Source organism: Triticum urartu, chromosome 3A (assembly GCF_056163025.1).
Source record: "Triticum urartu cultivar PI428250 chromosome 3A, HENAU_Tu73, whole genome shotgun sequence".
NCBI lineage: Eukaryota > Viridiplantae > Streptophyta > Magnoliopsida > Poales > Poaceae > Triticum > Triticum urartu.
Genome location: NC_141875.1, coordinates 99035456 through 99057692, shown reverse-complemented (window position 1 = coordinate 99057692; position 22237 = coordinate 99035456). Strand labels below are relative to the sequence as shown.

Below are 22237 nucleotides of genomic sequence, written 5' to 3'. Positions count from 1 at the left end.
GTCTTCAATATGAATATCTTCATAAACCACCATTGTCTTCAATGTCTTCGTACATTTTTAAGGGTCATCTCTGGTAATAAAACCGAATCAATGAGGGACTTCTACCTGTGTTTTCCTGCAATTCTCACAAACACGTTAGTCCCTCAACTAGGTTTGTCGTCAATACTCCAAAACCAACTAGGGGTGGCACTAGATGCACTTACATAGTACAACAAGGTTGTCTTGTCCTGTTTATATCAAAAGTAGCTAAAGGATCAAACTCAAGAGTAGTGAGGAAAATATATTGTTTTGAATGTACTGGTTAGTGCTCCTAGCTACCAAAATCCATCCAAATATGCATTTTAGTCTTCTAAACTAATTTTCTGGATAAATGTATGTTTATCTTAGCTTGTTTGTGGAGGCACAAAGAGGTGTGAATAACTTCAAATAATCCATGGTGTAAGAAAAGCACATAAACAAAATGAATGTTTCATAAGAAGTGTAATGACTTGCTGAACAATCATGAACAAGTATGGTCATCAATATTGTAGCGACCCGAACTCAAACGGTCAAGCCTCTCTGTATCCGTGCCATCCCTGGATCGGTATGCTGGCACACACAGTACATCAATGTATATATCAAAGTGCAATCACATGTATAAATAATGTAAAACTGATATATATATATACCTCATAAGTCTCAGCGGAAACAAACATAAGGGTGTGGAGTCCATCAACGCCAACGGCAAGTTGAGTGTAGACCGTAACCCTACAACGTAACACTTACTCATCGTAGAAAATTCCTGTAACATAAGACGTTGCAGCCCTATAGGTCAGTACATTGAATGTATTGGCAATTCACATCATAAGAGTAATGAACCTATTTGTACATGCAATTGGGCTGGTGGAAAGCTCTAAGTTTAGTTTTTGCATAAAGCGAGTTTTTCCCTAGAATAAAAGATATTATTCTATCACTATTGTATAGCATAGGATGAGTTGGTAAACCCAACTCAATCCATTCCCAAAGTTTCATTTAAAACCCAACTGTTTAATTAAGAGTGATGAGATCTCCCAGCATTTCCACTACTAGATGCTCAAGTCGTTCGTAACCGGGGACTTGGCTAATCGATTAGGTTTTAACACTCTGCAGAGGTTTGCGCACTTTTCTCCACAAGACTCGATCGCCTCCCTTCAAATTCGCGCACTGCCTGGTGTTTGAGAACAGGATGACCGAGACATAGTCTTTCGAAAGTATTTCCCCTTAACCCACGGATAGGCCGGTACACCTACTCATTCTACATCTGCTAGCCCATCCCGGAAGGGGTCACACTAACTACTCAACTAAGCCAGAGCCCATATTGGCTTGTGGCTGCACGCGTAAGCTTCTAGACATGAGAATACGATTGATCTCTTTGAGCCTGGGCGGCCGACCACTAGTGGTGCACCACCATGGATTAACCATGCATGCTCCCACTGTACTTCGCCACCATTCAAACCAAATACCGCCCAGGTAGTTCATTTACAAGTCTTGGTCCTGATTACTACTTTGTCACTCATGTCTCACCATGCTCGCTTCCCAAACCACGTCTACATTTAGCGAGGCAAAAATAAACCTACACGATGGTGACAAGGATGTATAGATCAGACCTACCTCAATGAACTACTAGGTAACGACATAGCCATCTGGCAACAATAAATCCTACCATGCAATCCTACCACAAAAGGACTAAGTGCATAATATAAACATAGGTAATTGGAAGAATGGTCAAAGGTGAACTTGCTTGGTAACAGTTGATGAAGATTATATCGCTCTCAGAAATTTACTTAATAAAACTATTCGTCACTCTTCGATGAAAATCTATAAGGTCAAACATTGCATTCACATAAGCAATCATTTCGGAGAACCAAATAACATGCAACATGAAAAGACTCGGAAAATCCAAATGAACACACAACACACTTAACTATCAAAAGAAAATACTAAGTGCAAAACAACATAGGGCATGGGTGCAAAAAAATTATGACGTGGACCACAGTGCATACTAGGCATATGAGTAAAACTACGATGGACAGATCCTAATGTGTGAAAAATATCGTGAGATAGGTCCAAGTGATAGGGTTTGGCAACGGTGACACGGTGCAAAAAGAATCACATAAATCGGAGCTACGGTTTAGGAGATATGGCCAGTTGAAGTTTGAATTCAAATCTAAATAAATTCAAATTTGAAATTGTCCAAAAGTTTTCAAAGCTGGTTCTCCGGATAAAGCTATTTGAGACGAACATTTTGCCGTTGGTTTTGTCGAATTTGGAGTTACGGTTAAAAACTTGTGGCTAACTAAAGTTCAGGGACCAATCTGCAAATCCTAGGGACTAATCAGTGAAATAGAAACTAAATATACTGCAAACAGGCCCTTGGCCACATGGCGGCTCGTGGCTGGCTGAGCAGCGTTCGTTGTGGAAGCTTATATGGCGAATGGCCGCTAAATAAGAAAAACACCTACCGCGGAAAAAATAAAAGTAAAACCGGGATTGTTTTAACTAAACCGATCGGTTTAATAAAAAACGCGGTTAACCGCGTTGTTTTTTTTATGAAACCAAGGGTGGGCAGCTTACAGCAGGCGGTCGGTGGTCGGCGACGAGCAGCGATGGGGCGGACGTGGCGGCGGCTCCGGCGCTCCTCGTCGACAGGGAAGGAGGCCGCAGGGTCCGACGCGGCGTGGGCGATCCGGTGGCGGGGTCGGCGGCGGTCGGGGTGCTCGGGACAAGGCGAGGCAAGGCGGCGGCTCCAAGCTCCAGCGAGGGCGCGCTGCGTCGGGGCAGCGACTCCGGCGATCCTAGGGGAACAAGAATATGTCAACCAGGTGCTCCTGGACCCGGGCAATAGGTTGGAGAAGAAAAACAGGGTCGAGGCGGCCATACGGACAGCGTAATACCCCGGCAAGGTAGCTCCAGCCGGCGAGATGCAAAGCGTCGTGGCGCCGGCTATGGACGGCGTGGGTCGATGTGGAGTGGCAGGATGAGACGAGGAGGTCTGGGGGCATTTATAGGCGCGGAGAGGAGGCGCGGGGCTGTGGGATAAGCCTTATCCCGAGTGCTTCGGCCGGCGGGTTCGCGCGGAGCGCGTGTGCGTGCTCATCCAGCGGGAGGAGCGGGAGGTTGGGAGTGACCTGGGGAGCGGGCCCCATCTGGCAGCGACGGGGGGAGAGAGCGAGCGAGGGAAGAGGGGCGTGGGCGAGCGATGCGAGTAGCGCTCGGGCGCTGGGCTAGCCTGGCCAAAACTGGCCATGGGCCGGTTGGGTGCGCTCCTGGGCCGAACTGGCCTCGGTCCAGGTGGTGTGCGTGTTTTTTTGCAGAAACAAAAACTTCAACATAGGAAAAATAGCTAAAAAATTACGTAGGAATATTATATACCAAAATGTTCAGAAAAAAAACTCCGAATAAGATGAACTATTTTTCAAGTTCAACTAAATTCCATAAAAATTCATAAAAGTCAAACAGTGCTACTATTCCATTTAAAATCAATAAAAATCATTTTTAAAATAGAAAAATGATTTCAAATTTATTTTCTCCTAATTTTCTATTGTAGGGAATCATTTTACCCTTATTTCCATTTATTTATTTTTAGGAGAAAAATAATTTGAATATAAACCCAAATAACTCCTAATTGGATTTGAATTTGGAATTTCAAACAACTTCAAATGGAAAATGAGTTTCAAATAACTTGAAAGTGACCTCCAAATTATTCCTTTGAAACTTCCAACTCTTTTATATTTTGAGGAAGTCATCTTATCCCCTCTCCTTTATTTTTCTTGAGTGGAAAATAATATTTGAACATTCGAAAAAACTCCAAAATGCAATAAATCATGAGAGGCAAATGATTTCGGATATTATTTTAAAATAACATCTATTGGTTTCATAACCCATTTCCATTTTCTTTCTGATAATTGAAGGAGTCATATTTCCTTCTCTCTTTATTTTATTTGAATGAATGGAAATGTTTTTGAAACTCAAACCGGAAAACTTTCCAAAAGTGAACCAAATTAAATTTAAAAGTGCTCCTCATCACTCCCCACTCTATTTCATATATTTTGAAGAAGTCCTATTATATTCTCTCATGAAAATCCTTGAGTGGCATAAAGTTTCTGAGTTAAAACATTCTCAAATGGAATTCAAATCTTCTCAACCCCCTTTTCATTTGTTTAAATGAAAGAGAAGTCATATTATCTTCACTCTAGGGTTTTGTGATGAAATGAATTTGAATTCAGGAAGATCAAAATGCAAGATGAAAAGTTTTGGGACAGTCCTTTTATTCCCTCGCATGCAACTTTCAAAAGTTTCAATTTCCACTCAATCAATCACACAACAAGCAAACAATCAATCATAATTATGTATTTAATATAACATTCCAAAATTTAGAATTTTGGGATGCTACAAACTAGCACCCTTAAAATGAATCTCGTCCTCAAGATTCGGAGAGGCTAGAAAGAAGGTTCGGTTTGGGGGGGGGGGTCTTCTTGAAAATCCATTAATCAACACATGGTATGGGGTGCTACCACCCTTAGAAGCATGGTTATGGTTCCAACAAAACTCATGTACTCCGCCCTTTGGGTTGACGGTGTCGGTCTTCTCATACTCCCTGGAGTAACTCTTTCTTTGAGGCTCTTTTGGTAGGGCATAACCTTTTCCTCAAAATCTTGAGCCCTTGATATGATCCTTCCGAGACTGGACAGGTCTGGCGCCAATGCTAAACAACTATCGAAAACCTCATGGTGGTCGACAAGTTTTTTGGTTTCTCCTGCAGGAAATGGATCTGGGTTGAACCTCACCGCATAACCTACGATTGGCAACAGGTGCATGTACAGGGTCTCCATCGTCCTGCCATTCTAAGGTTTTTTTGGCTTATTGTGTCGATGCTATTCTAGGGTTTTAAGTCTCTCTAATTTTTTTATCAACATATGATAGCTCATGATAGAAGTCTCCGGTATGGGGGCCAATCCATCCCGTACTTGAATCATTACTACATACGCAGATACTGAATCACGTTTTCTAACACTTGGGCATCCTCACAAACATTGCAGAACTTCTCTTCTCCATGAACTGGGTTTGGGTAAATCCATTGGTTCTGCAAGCCACACAAAATCTCTATCGTTTCTTCACAACTCTCAGGTTGTACGTAACCTCCTATGAAATGTATGCTGATGAAATCATAGTTTCTTTCAGAATTATTTTCTTCAACAAGATTGTGCTTGTTTCCTTATCAAATCCTGGGTCATGTGGGTTATGGCCCACTTCCACACTTGTATATCTTTAACTCATCCTTGGAGTTACTATTGTTCCATATTCCAACATTACATCTCCTTTAAACCTAGTAGTACTTCATTCCTTCATACTCTTGGGGTAACCATCATAATTAAAATCAAACTCCAACTCATTTGTCCAAACTCCACTCTATGGAATACATTTTCTTTTCCATTATTCAAGTGTTCACACAGACAAGTACCGCCAAAAAAATGCACTGGTTCATCCATAATCCATATTCTCTTCATATCAAATCATTTATTACATCCTTAACCACTACTCAAAACTCAAATTTCAAAAGTACTTTATTACAAAAGCTGCCATCCACATAGTTTGGTATGGTCAAGCATTACTTCCATCTTTATTCATTTGCCCTTCTTGAAGATACTTCAGTCCCACTAGAATTATGCGATGTGATCCTTCAAATCATCGATGTTTTACTTCATCGTGGTGGCCATGAGCTTCATATCCATCATCTCTGCATGCACCTCCCTCAGGTATTCCTGAGTGTGACGGAGTCTTGCTTCTAGTATTTCCCCAATCTGACGTATGGCTTCCATAGCAGCTTCACGAACAGAGTCGAAGAATGTTGCTCGTGGTACTCGAGAAATGAAAAGGTATTGACCCGTAGTCTTTGGGCAAACTCCCTTCACACGATGAAGGTGTACCTCCACATACCAAAGTTCAACTCCCTTCTCCATGAAAGGATAACCCTTGTAGACTGCATCTCCTTCAAGATTAATATGCTTCATCATGTCCTTCAGGATCTTCGGGTAATCCTGATCACTGGTCAGGGTCATGATCATTTCTGGGCCCTTCAGAAAAGACTCGTAAAGGGTTGTCATCTGCAGGTATAAGATAGAAGGGGTACTCAGGATACTATATGTATTTCCTTGGGTGAGATGTGGTTATTTTTCAGGGAAAGGTTTGGGGTCAGCTTGTCCATGGGTTCAAGGTTTAAGTCTGGGTGACATAGTGAGAGAGGCACTCACAATCAACAAACAACTCATAACATTTCATATGAGATTCCAAACACCTCGACTTTTATTGCTTCATGAGCTATTACAATTTCCATTTCACAACTCAACTCAACATCCCCAACAAAAATAAAAGTGTGTTCCAACTTTATTACATGCTTTATTCCAATATCAAGATCTCAACTACTCTGCTCAAGCTCTCCTCGGGTCTGAACATTCTCTGGCAAAATTTCCTACTCCTTTGTAGCGTAAACAAATGATGTCAGACAAATCCAGGGGTTTCCTGGTGGTTATCTTGGCTCCTTGGGTTCTTGGCTTCCTTGCTGGGCATTTGCTAGCGTAATGACCTAAATCCTTGCACCTGTAACAAGTGATTTGACTCAGGTCCTTTTCTGTAGAATTTGGGTTGTTCTGGGGATACATGCTTTTTCTCTTCCTCGACTTCTTCGTTCCGATCAATTCCTCTATCTCTTGTCGATCAAACTCCACTTCTTCCGTCAGGAAGTTTCCCAAATACTCTTGGCTTTCCTTCGTGTAATACTGTGAAAAATGTCCTTCTTCTCCACATGAATAGCAAGCATTGGAGTAAAATCTGTTTAGGCTTTCTCCATCAGGGTCGTCAACATCTTCTTTCATCACCGGTTTTCTTAAACTTTCCTCGAGGGATTCTTTCATTGCTTCCTTCTTCTGCTTGGTAATTTCTTGTACCTTGGGGTAAATATGACACTGGGCAGGGTAGTGCGTAGTTCCTTCACACAAGAAACAAGAACCTGCCTTGTTGGGCATTCTTCCGCTTGGTGATTTCCTTCACAATGAGGGCATCCATCCTTGTGTTCTTCATGGGTATGTCCTATCTCACCACAAATCTTGCATGCACAAGGTTTCTTCATTTCATTGCCATAGGGCTTCTGAATAAGACGAGACTTCAGTAGAGTCATCTTGAGTTCCTCCCAAGTTTTTGCTCCGTCACATCCTTGTATGGCCTGATGCATTTTCCACCAGGTTGCAGCACTTTTTGTAAAGTACTGAAGAGCGTATTGAACCTCATACTTCCTTGCAACCAAATTGCTCCTGAAGTGATTCTCCATGTTTTGAATCCATATCTCTGCCTCCAACTGAGTGATCGGTTCAGAGAATACAAGTCCATCTTCATTCATCATCTATTGGGTCCAAGGGTTTTGGGATGAGATACGGGAGAGGGATAGAGAGAGATACACACAATACAAACAATGTAGTTTTGAAAATAGGTTTTATTTGTTGCTGTCAGAAAACACACACAAAATATGACAGCTCACAAATCATCGCATCTAACGTGAGTATACAACAAGGGTTTGGTCTTCTAAAGGTCATATAAATCTTGACATTTGTCGGTGTCTTCAAATTCTTCAATTCTTCAGAGGCTTCGACTGTTGTAACTTCAATTATTCTAGTGTATGGTGAAGTCTGATATCTTGTCCTTCTTGGAGTGGTCTCATCAGTTGATCCTCCGTGTGGTCAAAGGGAGAAGGGGTATTGTCTAACTATTTGAGGTAAAAGGAAAGATTTGATAAAGCTCAGAAAAGAAGAGAGGTAAAGGATCTTTCTGAAAATAAAGGTTTAGAGAAATCCTTTCCTAAGGGCTTTCCAGTTTCTACGGTCACGTCCTACAGTCAACATGTGCTCTGATACCATCTCTGTAGCAACCCGACCTCAAACGGTCAAGCCTATGTGTATCCGTGCCATCCCTGGATCGGTATGCTGGCACACACAGTACATCAATGTATATATCAAAGTGCAATCACATGTATAAATAACGTAAAACTGGTATATATACCTCATAAGTATCAGCGGAAACAATCATAAGGGTGTGGAGTCCATCAACGCCAACGGCAAGTTGAGTATAGACCGTAACCCTACAATGTAACTCTTACTCATCGTAGAAAATTCCTGCAACATAAGATGTTGCAGCCCTGTAGGTCAGTATATTGAATGTACTGGAAAGTCACATCATAAGAGTAATGAACCTATTTGTACATGCAATTTGGCTGGTGGAAAGCTCTAAGTTTAGGTTTTGCACAAAGCTAGTTTTTCCCTAGAATAAAAGATATTATTCTATCACTATTGTATAGCATAGGATGAGTTGGTAAACCCAACTCAATCCATTCCCAAAGTTTCATTTAAACCCAACTGTTTAATTAAGAGTGATGAGATCTCCCAGCATTTCCACTACTAGATGCTCAAGTCGTCCGTAACCTGGGACACGGCTAATCGATTAGGTTTTAACACTCTGCAGAGGTTTGCGCACTTTTCCCCACAAGACTCGATCGCCTCCCTTGAAATTCTCACACTACCTGGTGTTTGAGAACAGGATGACCGAGACATAGTCTTTCGAAAGTATTTCCCCTTAACCCACGGATAGGCTGGTACACCTACTCATTCTACATCTGCTAGCCCATCCCGGAAGGGGTCACACTAACTACTCAACTAAGCCAGAGCCCATATAGGCTTGTGGCTGCACACGTAAGCTTCTAGACATGAGAATACGATTGATCTCTTTAAGCCTGGGCAGCCGACCACTAGTGGTGCACCACCATGGATTAACCATGCATGCTCCCACTGTACTTCGCCACCATTCAAACCAAATACCGCCCAGATAGTTCATTTACAAGTCTTGGTCCTGATTACTACTTTATCAATCATGTTTCACCATGCTCGCTTCCCAAACCACGTCTACATTTAGCGAGGCAAAAATAAACCTACATGATGGTGACAAGGATGTATAGATCAGACCTATCTCAATGAACTACTAGGTAACGACATAGCCATCTGGCAACAATAAATCCTACCATGCAATCCTACCACAAAAGGACTAAGTGCATAATATAAACATAGGTAATTGGAAGAATGGTCAAAGGTGAACTTGCCTGGTAATAGTTGATGAAGATTATATCGCTCTCAGAAATTTACTTAATAGAACTATTCGTCACTCTCCGATGAAAATCTATAAGGTCAAACATTGCATTCACATAAGCAATCATTTCAGAGAACCAAATAACATGCAACATCAAAAGACTCGGAAAATCCAAATGAACACACGACACACTTAACTATCAAAAGAAAATACTAAGTGCAAAACAACATAGGGCATGGGTGCAAAAAAAATTGTGACGTGGACCATAGTGCATACTAGGCATATGAGTAAAACTACTATGGACAGATCCTAATGTGTGAAAAATATCGTGAGATAGGTCCAAGTGATAGGGTTTGGCAACGGTGACACGGTGCAAAAAGAATCACATCAATCGGAGCTACGGTTTAGGAGATATGGCCAGTTGAAGTTTGAATTCAAACCTGAATAAATTCAAATTTGAAATTGGCCAAAAGTTTTCAAAGCTGGTTCTTCGGATAAAGCTATTCGAGACAAACATTTTGCCGCTGGTTTCGTCGAATTTGGAGTTACGGTTAAAAAGTTGTGGCTAACTAAAGTTCAGGGACCAATCTGCAAATCCTAGGGACTAATCAGTGAAACAGAAACTAAATATACTGCAAACAGGCCCTTGGCCACATGGCGGCTCGTTGCTGGCTGAGCAGCGTTCGCTGTGGAAGCTTATACGCGAATGGCCGCTAAATAAAAGTAAAACCGCGATTGTTTTAACTAAACGGATCAGTTTAATAAAAACCGCGGTTAACCGTGTCATTTTTTTATGAAACGAAGGGCAGGGCGGCTTACAGCGGGCGGTCAGTGGCCGGCAATGAGCGGCGATGGGGCAGACGGGGCGGCGGCTCCGGCGCTCCTCGTCGACGGGGAAGGAGGCCGCGGGGTCCTACGCGGCGTGGGCGATCCGGTGGCAGGGTCGGCGGCGGTCGGGGTGGTCAGGACAAGGCGAGGCGAGGCAAGGCGGCTCCAAGCTCCGGCGAGGGCGCGATGCGTCGGGGCAGCGACTCCGGCGATCCTAGGGGAACAAGAATATGTCAACCAGGTGCTCCTGGACCCGGGCAATAGCTTGGTGAAGAAAAACATGGTCGAGGCGGCCATACGGACAGCGTAATACCCCGGCAAGGTAGCTCCGGCCAGCGAGATGCAAAGCGTTGTGGCGACGGCTATGGACGGTGTGGGTCGATGTGGAGTGGCAAGATGAGACGAGGAGGTCTGGGGGCATTTATAGGCGGGGAGAGGAGGCGCGGGGCTGCGGGATAAGCCTTATCCCGAGAGCTTCGGCCGGCGGGTTCGCGCGGAGCGCGTGTGCGTGCTCATCCAGCGGGAGGAGCGGGAGGTTTGGGGTGACCTGGGGAGCGGGCCCCATCTGGCAGCGACGGTGGGAGAGAGCGAGCGAGGGAAGAGGGGCGCGGGCGAGCGATGCGAATAGCGCTCGGGCGCTGGGCTAGCCTGGCCAAAACTGACCATGGGCCGGTTGGGTGCGCTCCTGAGCCGAACTGGCCTCGGTCCAGGTGGTGTGCGTGTTTTTTTTTGTTTTTTTTGCAGAAACAAAAACTTCAACATAGGAAAAATAACTAAAAAAAAATTACGTAGGAATATTATGTATCAAAATGTTCACAAAGAAACCCCGAATAACATGAACTATTTTTCAAGTTCAACTAAATTCCATAAAAATTCATAAAAGTCAAACTGTGCTACTGTTGCATTTAAAATCAATAAAAATCATTTTTTAAATAGAAAAATGATTTCAAATTTATTTTCTCCTAATTTTCTATTGTAGGGGATCATTTTACCCTTATTTCCATTTATTTATTTTTAGGGTAAAAATAATTTGAATATGAACCCAAATAACTCCTAATTGGATTTGAATTTGGAATTTCAAACAACTTCAAATGGAAAATGAGTTTCAAATAACTTGAATTCAGGAAGATCAAAATGTAAGATGAAAAGTTTTGGGACAGTCCTTTTATTCCCTCTCATGCAACTTTCAAAAGTTTCAATTTCCACTCAATCAATCACACAACAAACAAACAAACAATCATAATTATTTATTTAATATAACATTCCAAAATTTAGAATTTTGAGATGTTACAAATATTCAAAGTAGCTCAATGTGTTAAGTTCATCAAATTCAAATGTTAACTAGGCTATGGGATCGAACATTTGTAAGCTGCAAACTGGAGGAAATAGAACAAACTTTGTTTCACTACACACCAAAGAGTGGAGCTTCGACAGACACTGTCCCGCCCACATTTACTACCAAGCAATTGACAGAACATTGTTGCACCATGACCAGTGGCAGAGCTTGACAGAAATTGTTGAGGGGGAAAGCAGAGTTGAGGGTCCAAAAGGACAAATTCTGCTTAAATTTTCATAATCTTCAAAATTTTAGCTTAGCAACTAATGATATTTCACATAATTTCTCTAGGGTAGGGGTGGCATAGCCCCCCTTGCCCCTAGTGAAGCTCCGCCCGTTTTGTGTTTCAAAATTTGATATATCCATTTTAGTTCTAAGTAGGGATGGACATCACTTGGTAGATTGGGACAATTGGCAGCACCTGATTTGCTTGCATCTCCACCATCGTGTTGTGCAGTTTTCTGGTGCGCGACACAAAGAAGATGGTGAAGATGTATAGCCACGACGAGTACGCGCGTGCAAAAGGCTAAATTTCCCTTCATCTAGGCCCTTCAGATAAAATTATCTTTAGTTTACTGCCCCTCCTTCCAGGCCTCAACATAGCTCCGCCTTTGCGTGTGTGTTGTGATACCGATGTACATGGCCCGCGTGAATGTGATTGGCGTCTTGGCGGTTTTCTACAAGAAGGTGATACGTCAGTCGATCGAGGAGAGCTGCCTTATTGATATGCCGACATTCAAATTATCTTTACGATTATAAATCTTGTTTGGATATTAGGCAAAGCAGAGTTGAGAGGGGCCAAACGAACAAATTCTTCTTAAACATTGACAATCTTTAGAATTATAGCTTAACGACTAATGATATTTCACATAATTTCTCTATGATGGGGGCATAGCCCCCCTTGGCCGTAGTGAATTAATTCTAACTAGAGATGAACATCACTTGGTAGACTGGAACAATTGGCAGCACCTTATTCGCTTGCATCTCCACCGTCGTGTTGTGCGGTTTTCTGGTGGATGAGATAAAGAAGACGATGAAGAAAGTACAGCCGCGACGAGTATGTGTGTGCGCGATACCAATGTACATGGACACTCTGAATGTCATTGGCATCTTGGCGAGGGTCTTTCACAAGAAGGTGATACGTGAGTCGACTGTGGAGAACTACCTCGTGGATCTGCCGACATTCAACTTATCTTTACCGTTATAATTCTTGTTTGGATATTAGGCCATTCAATGTATATAGTAGTTAATATAATTTCTCATACATTGAATGACTAATCACTGCTTAGTCTGTTTCATTACATATTTTTGTTTGGATACAAACAATTAATATTGTTTTTCATACATTAGGCAATCTCTATGCTCAAACCATGGCTCTTCATCCTACATCTTCCGGTCAGAATCAATGTTATTGAAAGACTTCCCTCAATGAAACTTACTGAGTGAATCATGTACGACATGCTAGTGGAAATTATATAAGAAGGCCAGGCATATTCCTTTCGACCTAAAAATATAAGAACCGAGTCGTACCTCTCTCAAAATAACATTGTGGCTAAGAACACTCAGAGGAGCAGAGAAAAACTTACTACTACCGTGAACCATACAAGTTGCCTGCTAGCGGGGATCCCCCAAATTGCAGCGCTGGGTCTCATCTCATGTGCATTTTAGATATTCTCTCCCAATGCTTCTATTAGCTTCGCAGCTCAACCAAGGAGGTGGATTATGCATCCATAGTGGATCACACTATGAGCACCCCTGTAGACGCTGAGAAAGCAACCCTTTGTTAATCAAGCTGGCAGTGAAACACCGATGAATGTCACTGGAACATTTGGAAGCAATTTTTTTAGTACCGGTTTTATTTTAGCCCAAATTTTTGAAATCGATCTATTACCAGTACAGAAGGGGAGTATAATTCGAAAATGCCAAATGGAGACCGAGCTCCGTAAAGGTTTTAATTTGAAAACTTCAAAATTTGAATTTTTCAGTTTCAAAAATTCTAAAAACAAATTCATACATACCTACTCCCTCCGTCCCATAATGTAAGACACTTTTTGACACTATACATTATGGAACAGAGGGAGTAGATGGGAGCAACTACAATAGTAAACATGTTTGTGAAAGAAAAATATAAAAAATGGATCTGACCACTAGTTGGAAGACTGATGGCCCAGATTTAGGTGGAGCGATTTGTCCGCATAATTTGCAAAAAGGTCCTTCGATACAGGATAATTTGGTCTCAATGACCTCGTCGTTCAATCACAAATCGCGTACAGAGCGGCAACCCCAACGCTGGCGACGGCGGCCCAGATCCCTCCTCAAGCTAGGTGAATTAAGAAAATCTCCAACGGCTCCTGGCCTCATGTCGCCTGCGGCGCAGTTTGAGGCCGACCAAATCAGATTTCCTCGGCTACTAAGCTCCGCCCCACAATGTGCTCGTGCAGGCTCGCAACCTAGCTACATAACATGTTTGTAAATTTTGAAATCTGTTAAAATGAGAGCTACCAAAAAGGAAAAATCTGGATCACACTTTGAGCAACCCTGCAGGCGCTGAGAAAGCAACCCTTTAGAGGGTGTTTGTTTCCAGGAACTTATTGGTTTAAGGACTTAAAAAGTCCCTATGAGTCTTATCTACACCAAACAGGAGGGACTTATAGGGACTTAAAATGGGCATTTGGGACTTATGAAATAAGACTCTCAAGGAGAGACTTATAGCGACTTATAGTTGTAATGTGGTCTTATAGAGGCTTATAAGTCTCGGAACCAAACAGGAAGAGACTTTTTAGGGACTTGAGACTTATAAGTTGGGACTAAAAAGTCCTAAGACTTATGAATCAAACAGGGCCTTAGTTGATCAAGCCGCGAGTATAGCTGGCCAAACGGGCCGTGCTAACTGGGCTGGCCCGGTAGCACGCAGGCCCGGCACGACCCGGGCACGGCACGGCCCGGCCTAAACGGGCCAGGCCCGGCACGCGGCACGCCATGGGCCATGCCTGGGTCTGGAGGCTAGGCACGCGGGTCGGCACGGCACGGCCCGTTTATGTTTTTTTGAAAAGTATAAATATATATGTCCTATATAAATACCGAATACCCTAATATGTTTAATATTTTCATAGTGCATGCGTATTTTATTAGTGCTTGAATCTAAAGTAGTAGTGTTATAGTGTAGTCTTTGTATTTTTTATCCTTTTGTAATTATAGAGTATGTTTTGTATTCTTTTATTCTTTCAGATGGGAGTTTTAATAATGTACATGTGCTAATAAAACTCTAGATTTATCTCACATAATAGTCTACCAGATTTTGCAATTTTCTACATTTTTTTGGCCTTTTTTTTGCTGTTTTCAGAGGTATTAGGAAGAAAAAAAATCATGCCAGACGGGCCAGCGTCCTCCAACGGGCCGGCGTGCCTAGGGTGCCGCGTGCCAGCCCACGTAGCCACGTGGCGTGCCTGGGCTGCTAGCTCCCGCCCGTGGGCCGGCACGGCATGACCCGGTTATTATTCGTGTTGAGACGGGCCGTGCCGTGCCAGGCACATTTACGGCGGGCCGGGCCGGCCCGTTTGGCCAGGTATGGCCGCGAGGCACCCCGGCTTGTCGGTGTTTGACTGGAGGCAACCCAAAGAATTCTAGGCAGCTCAAGCCTCAAGGGATACACGCAATGTCACCAGCTGGATGGATAAGCCTGAACCGCTCGCCGCTGTTGCTGCCATTGTTGACCAGTGCGTACAGCGGGAAGAGATGGCTGCGTCGGAGCTACACTTCCTGCTGGTGCCGCTGGTGGCGCAGGGCCACATCATCCCCATGGTGGACCTGGCGCGCCTCCTCGCCGCGCGGGGGCCGCGCGTCACCGTCGTCACCACGCCTGTCAACGCTGCGCGGAACAGGGCCACCGTCGACAGCGCCAGGAGGGCGGGCCTCGCCATCGAGCTCGCGGAGCTCCCCTTCCCCGGCCCGCAGCTGGGGTTGCCGGAGGGGCTGGAGAACCTCGACCAGCTGCTCGACGACGTCAGCAGTACCACGTACCTCGCCTTCTTCCAGGCCATCTGGAAGATGGCGGAGCCGCTGCAGGGGTACGTCCGTGCGCTGCCGCGGCGGCCGGACTGCCTCGTCGCCGACTCGTGCAACCCGTGGACGGCGGGCGTTTGCACGGCGCTCGACATCCCGAGGCTGGTGCTGCACTGCCCGTCCGCCTATTTCCTCCTCGCCGTGCACAACCTGTCCACGCACGGCGTGTACGACCGCGTCGGCGACGACGAGTTGGAGCCGTTCGAGGTGCCGGACTTCCCGGTGCGCGCCGTCGGGAACACGGCCACGTTCCGCGGCTTCTTCCAGCACCCCGGCGCGGAGAAGGAGCAGCGCGACGTTCTCGATGCCGAGGCCACCGCTGATGGCCTGCTGATCAACACGTTCCGCGGCGTCGAGGGCATCTTCGTCGACGCGTACGCGGCGGCGCTCGGCAAGAGGACGTGGGCCATCGGGCCGACGTGCACCTCCGGCATCTTGGACAAGGACGCCGACGCCATGGCCGGCCGCGGCAACCGCGCTGACGTCGATGTCGGCCACGTCGTCTCATGGCTCGACGCCATGCCACCGGCGTCTGTGCTGTACGTCAGTTTCGGCAGCATCGCGCAGCTGCCAGCGAAGCAGCTCGCCGAGCTCGCGCGCGGCCTCGAGGCGTCGGGGCGGCCGTTCGTCTGGGCCATCAAAAGGGCCAAGGCCGACGCCGCCGTGAAGGCGCTGCTCGACGACGAAGGGTTCGAGTCGCGCGTGGAGGACAGGGGCCTCGTCGTGCGCGGGTGGGCACCGCAGGTGACCATCCTCTCGCACCGGGCGGTGGGCGGCTTCCTCACGCACTGCGGCTGGAACGCCACGCTGGAGGCCATCTCCCACGGCGTGCCGACGCTGACATGGCCCTGCTTCGCCGACCAGTTCTGCAGCGAGCGGCTGCTCGTGGACGTGCTCCGCGTAGGCGTCAGGTCCGGCGTCAAGGTGCCCGCCAAGAACGTCCCCGAGGAGGCCGAGGGCGTCCAGGTGCCGAGCGGCGACATGGAGAAGGCCATTGCCGAGCTGATGGACGGCGGGTCCGAGGGGATGGTGAGGAGGTCCAGAGCCAAGGAAGTCGCCGCGGAGATGAGAGTGGCCATGGAGGAAGGCGGGTCGTCCTACTCCGACCTGACGGACATGATCCACTACGTCTCGGAGCTGTCGAGGAAAAGCAGCCACGAGAGGGACGGAAGCTCGATGACCCTGCCTTTCGCGGTGGCAGAGCTCCGAAGCAACGACAGCGACAAGATCGAAGCCGGTGCTGCATTGTCACTACAGTCCTAAGTTGTAGTACTATAACTCATTATCGGATTGCAAAGCTGTTTTTTTTGTATTGCAAAGATACGAGTATAAGGGACGCGGAGTTTCTACACCCGAACTCGGGTGAACAGTAAAATCAAAACTAAATCAAAAAAAAATCTAAAAAATCCAATTTTTTTTGGGAGAAACATTGACAAAAGTTCTAAGTGCTTGCAAAAATTTGCCATAAAATCACATTTCTAGAAGGCGTGGCAAAAAAACAAAATCAGTATACTGAAAAAGCTACTTTCAAAAGCATTTTGGAGCATTGAATTTATTTTTTTTGCCACGCTTTACAGGAATGTGATTTCATGATGAATTTTTGCAAGCAATTAGAACTTTTGTCAATGTTTCTCCCAAAAAAATTTAGAATTTTTTGATTTTTTTTTGATTTTTTTTTCGATTTTACTGTTCACCAAGCTCAAATGAGCTCGGGAGCAGAAAGGCACTTTCGGAGTATAAGCTACTTCCTCCATCTGATAATATAAGAGCGCTTTTGACCCTACGCTACAGGAGAGTAGTTTTTTAGGACGAGAAAATCAAGGAAATAGTTGTTATAAAACTCATTATTGTACACGTGGGCTTGCAAAATTTGGGCAACAAATGTATAAAATGTACCATTGAGCTAATAGCCGGTCGCTTGGTACGCCAAAAGCGAGAAAAACTTCATCCCTGCTCTTTTGGCATCCCCATGCCGGAGCCGGAGCCGGATCCTCTAACTTACAGAAGCAAAGTCACGGTGCTACAATGCTATCCTAGTATAAAATAAAGAAGTAATTGTAGAGACGTTTAGTACATAGTGAACCAACCCATGGTTGGATGATTAGAGGGACTGTGGTATCCCTAGCCCATATTATTTATTATTGGTACTTGATGTAGATAAAAATAATCTATAATTGATTTTATTTCAGCATCAATTTGTTTGCAAGTAATGATTATAAATGTACATATTAAATCTGTAATTCACAAATTAATCTAAGTCATTTTAGCCTTAATCATATGGATTGAAAGAAGGCAAGTTAGGATATTGTAACTTCTCTAACATTCCTTTTTAATGTTAGAGGATCTAGTTCCCCTCGTGCCGCGGAGAGAAAAGCAGCACTCCCTTGGGTGTGTGGTTTTGTATGTACGTCTTTATTTTTGCCAAACTATTAGTGAGAAGATTCTCATAAAAGAGGAAGGACGCCGACCGCTTCAACACTAATAATGGAAGAAGTCACTCCAGAAATGGACTTCTTTTTCTCAGATTGATTGATGCCAACATTTTACCTACAGAAGCTTGACCATATGTAGTGTCTTCAAACATACAGAAATAATGCAGGTAAGACAAGCAAATCATTGGCAGAATTCAGTTGGCTATGGATTGACAAGCAAGTAGAACCATATGTTGCAAGATCCGCATCTCGAGCAACCAAAAGGCAGGATACCGATTGTAGCATGCAACATCACAGGCAGGCATAATTCAACTGGCTATAGATCTCAAGCCTGGAAGGCGGTTGCAGGGGTTGATCTGAGCCACCCATTGCTCAATCCGACCACCCGGACACCGCCTTTCCCACTCTTTCCCATGGTTCAGAACCGAAGAAGCTTCATCCATGAGTTCATGACTGATGTGTCAGCATGTGCGGCTATCACCGGGTGCTATATGTACACTACAGTTACCATTGCGTTGCTTCCAACAGATTGTGGTGTCTTCAAGGTGCCACTTCCGCTGCCACGGCCAATTCTGGCCATGATCTTCCCCCGTAGCGGCGATGGATGGAGCAGCTCAACAATGGCGCACTTCTTGCCGGTGTCGTTGTTGGCGCAGGGCCACACCATCCCCATGACTGACATGGTGCGCCTGCTGCCAGAGCATGGGGCGCAGGTCAGCTCCATCACCACGCCGGTGAACGCCTCCAGCTTGGCAGGATTTGCAGCCGACGTGAAGGCAGCGGGCCTGGCGATTCAGCTCGTGGAGCTTTGGTTCCCGACCGCTGAGTTCGGCCTATCGGACGGGTGCGAGAACCTCGACATGATCCATGCCACGGACCTGCTTTCGAAATTCATGAAGGCCATTGACGCACTTCGGGAGCCGCTCATGGCCCACCTTCGTGAGCAGCAACGCTTGCGTTAGAGCTGCATCATATCTGACATGATAAACTGGTGGACAGGTGACATCGCAAGGGAGCTCGGCATCCCGAGGCTCGCCTTTGTTGGCTTTTGTGGCTTCTCGTCCCTCATCAGGTACAACCATGAGAGGCAAATTTTCAGTAGTAATTTTTGTACTGGACGTATTTTTCCTGCTATAGTTAAGTGCTTTACTTCAACAGTAAGGGGATATTAGTGTAAATTGCTTCTCCACAGAAAAAAGAACATGAACATATAAAAGGCTACACACTAAAGGAAAAACTTAGTAGTACTACTCTATGAAACAAAAGGTGTAATTTGCATTGCATAAGGAACTACAAACAACAATTTTTTAGGCATGTTGCAAACTTGCGGTTGGTTGATGTTTGTCGAACAAGTGCTCACCTCTATCTATTTTAAACAACTAAAACCATCTCGCGGGCACATCACTTTTCACACCAATGTATTTTTGAACATGTCAAAGATGAAAATGAGCGCGTCACGATCACAGGGTTCCCTACACCACTATAGTTGACGAAGGCTAAATCCCCTGGAGGCCTTTCCATTCCTAGCGCGCACCAAATCCAAGGCATGATCCTTGAAGAGGCGCCGAGGTCCGATGGTGAGGTCATTAACAGCTTTCAGGAGCTTGAGGCATTTTACATCGAATCTTTTGAGCAAATGACAGGAAAGAAGGCCTGGACGATCGGGCCAATGTGTCTCTGCCACCGAAACACCAACACACTGGCCGCAAGAGGAAACAAAGTGTCAATGGATGAGGCACATTGCTTGCAATGGCTTGATTCAATGAAGCCAGGCTCAGTGGTCTTTGTCAGCTTTGGCAGCCTTGCTTGCACTACACCTCAACAGCTTGTTGAGCTGGGACTGGGACTTGAAGCCTCGCAGAAACCGTTTATTTGGGTGATAAAAGCAGGAGCTAAGCTTCCAGAAGTCGAGGAATGGCTCGCAGATGGGTTTGAGGAGCGTGTCAAAAACAGAGGCATGATCATAAGGGGCTGGGCGCCACAAGTGATGATCCTATGGCACCAAGCCATTGGAGGATTTGTGATGCACTGTGGGTGGAACTCAATAATATAGGGCATTTGTGCAAGTGTGCCCATGATCACATGGCCGCACTTTGCGGAACAGTTTGTGAATAATAAGCTGGTGGTTGATGTGCTGAAAATCGGGGTGGAGGTTGGAGTGCAAGGAGTTACACAGTGGAGACGGCAGTAAAAACCCTGAATGATGGGGGGGGCTGCGGAGAAGTTGAGGGTGAGAGCAAAAGACTACACCATTATGGCAAGGAGGGCTTTCGATGAGGAAGGTTCTTCATATAACAACACAAGGCTATTGATTCAAGAAATGGGAAAAACGGTGGATTTACATGGTTGATACAGATGGTTATAAGATATATTTTCCAGTGTGAACATAAAGGGAAAGAGCCTATAGTACAACAAGGTTGTCTTGTCCTGTTTATATGAAAAGTAGCTAAAGGGTAAAACTCAAAGAGTAGTGAGGAAAATATATTGTTCTGAATGTACTGGTTAGTGCTCCTAGCGGCCAAAATCCATCCAAATATGCATTTTAGACTACTAAACTAAATTTCTGGATAAATGTATGTTTATCTTAGCAAGTGGAGGCACAAGGAGGTGTGAATAACTTCAAATAGACCATGCTGTAATAAAAGCACATAAACAAAATGACTGTTTCATAAGAAGTGTCGAGACTTACTGAATAATCATGAACAAGCATGGTCATCAATATTCATAGTAGCTCAATGTGTTAAGTTCATCAAATTCAAATATTAACTAGGCTACGGGATCGAACATATGAAAGCTATAAAATAGAGGAAATAGAACAAACTTGGTTTCACTATGCACCCAAGAGTAGAGCTTCGACAGACACACTCCCACCCACATTTACTACAAAGCAATTGATAGAACATTGTTGCACCATGACCAGTGGAAGAGTTTGACAGAAATTGTTGAGGGGGAAAAGCAGAGTTGAGGGGCCAAAAGGAAAAATTCTGCTTAAACTTTGATGATCTTCAAAAATTTAGCTTAACAGCTAATGATATTTCACATAATTTCTCTAGGGTTGGGGTGGCATGGCTCCCCTTGGCCCTAATGAAGCTCTGCCCGTTTTGTGTTTCAAATTTGATATATCCATTTTAATTTTAAATAGGGATGGACATCACTTGGTAGATTGGGACAACTGACACCACCTTCGCTTGCATCTCCATGATCATTTTCTGCAGTTCTGGTGGATGACACAAAAAGATGGTGAAGATGTATAGTTGTGACAAGTACGTATGTGCAAAAGGCTTATTTTCCCCTCATCTAGGCCATTCAAATACATTTTTCTTCTGAGTTTTCTCCAAAGCTTTTTTTCGGGGGGGGGGGGGGGGCGCCCCCACCACCCCTGACCTCAACATAGCTCCGTCATTGCGTGTGTGCTGTGATACCGATGTACATGAACAACATGAACATGATTAGCATCTTGGTGGTATTCTACAAGAAGGTGATACGTGAGCCAACTGGAGAACTACCTCGTGGATCTACCGACGTTCGACTTATCTTTACCACTATAGTTCTTGTTTGGATATTAGGCCATTCAATGCATATAGTAGTTAACATAAATTCTCATACATTGAACAACCAACCACTGTTTGGTCTGTTTTATTACATATTCTTGTTTGGATACAGAGAATTAACATAATTTTTCATACATTAGGCAACCTCTATGCTCAACTCATGGCTCCATCCTACATGTTATGGCGATGATTATGAGCTTCCGGTCAGAATATATGTTACTGAAAGACTTTCCTCAATGAAACTTACTGCAAAGCCAGTGAGCGAATCATGTATGACTTGCTAGTAGAAATTATATAAGAAGATCAGGCATATTTCTTTTGACATAAACATATAAGAATTGAGTCGTGCCTCTCTCAAAATATCATTTTGGCTAAGAACACTCAGAGGAGCAAAGAAAAACTTACTACTGCCGTGAACCGTACAGGCTGCCTGCTAGCAGGAGTCGACCTATAATTCTTTTTGGATATAAGGCAAAGCAGGGTTGAGATGGGCCAAAATGACAAATTATGCTTAAACTTTCACAATCTTTAGAATATCAGCTTAACAACTAATGATATTTCACATAATTTCTCTACGGTGGGGGGGCATCGCCCCCTGGCCCTAGTGAATTAATTCTAACTAGGGATGAACATCACTTGGTAGATTAGGACAACTGGCAACACCTTATTCGCTTGCATCTCCACCGTCGTGTTGTGCGGTTTTCTGGTGGATGAGATAAAGAAGACGATGAAGAAGTATAGCTGCAACGAGTACGTGTGCGCTGCGATACCGATGTACATGGACAGCTTCAAGGTTATCGGTGTCTTGGCGAGGTTCTTCTACAAGAAGGTGATACGCGAGTCGGCTGTGGAGAACTACATTGTGGATCTGCCGACATTCAAAT

General features: G+C 44.7%; 1 long non-coding RNA gene and 3 pseudogenes across 1 annotated transcript; 3 read left to right on the top strand and 1 right to left on the bottom strand.

Moving 5' to 3' along the window:
* Positions 1-9149: 9149 nt before the first annotated feature.
* On the bottom strand, positions 9150-10356 carry LOC147978753 (uncharacterized). The gene is made up of 3 exons (XR_015599621.1): positions 10286-10356; positions 9964-10186; positions 9150-9234 (listed from the first exon to the last, which is right to left on the bottom strand). It is a non-coding gene; the product is annotated as an uncharacterized LOC147978753 (long non-coding RNA).
* A 4278-nt stretch (positions 10357-14634) lies between these two features.
* Positions 14635-16689, top strand: LOC125543089 (UDP-glycosyltransferase 73C5 pseudogene; annotated as a pseudogene).
* A 1469-nt stretch (positions 16690-18158) lies between these two features.
* Positions 18159-20171, top strand: LOC125543087 (UDP-glycosyltransferase 73D1-like; annotated as a pseudogene).
* LOC147978752 (scopoletin glucosyltransferase-like) lies at positions 19349-20152 on the top strand (annotated as a pseudogene).
* Positions 20172-22237: the final 2066 nt, after the last annotated feature.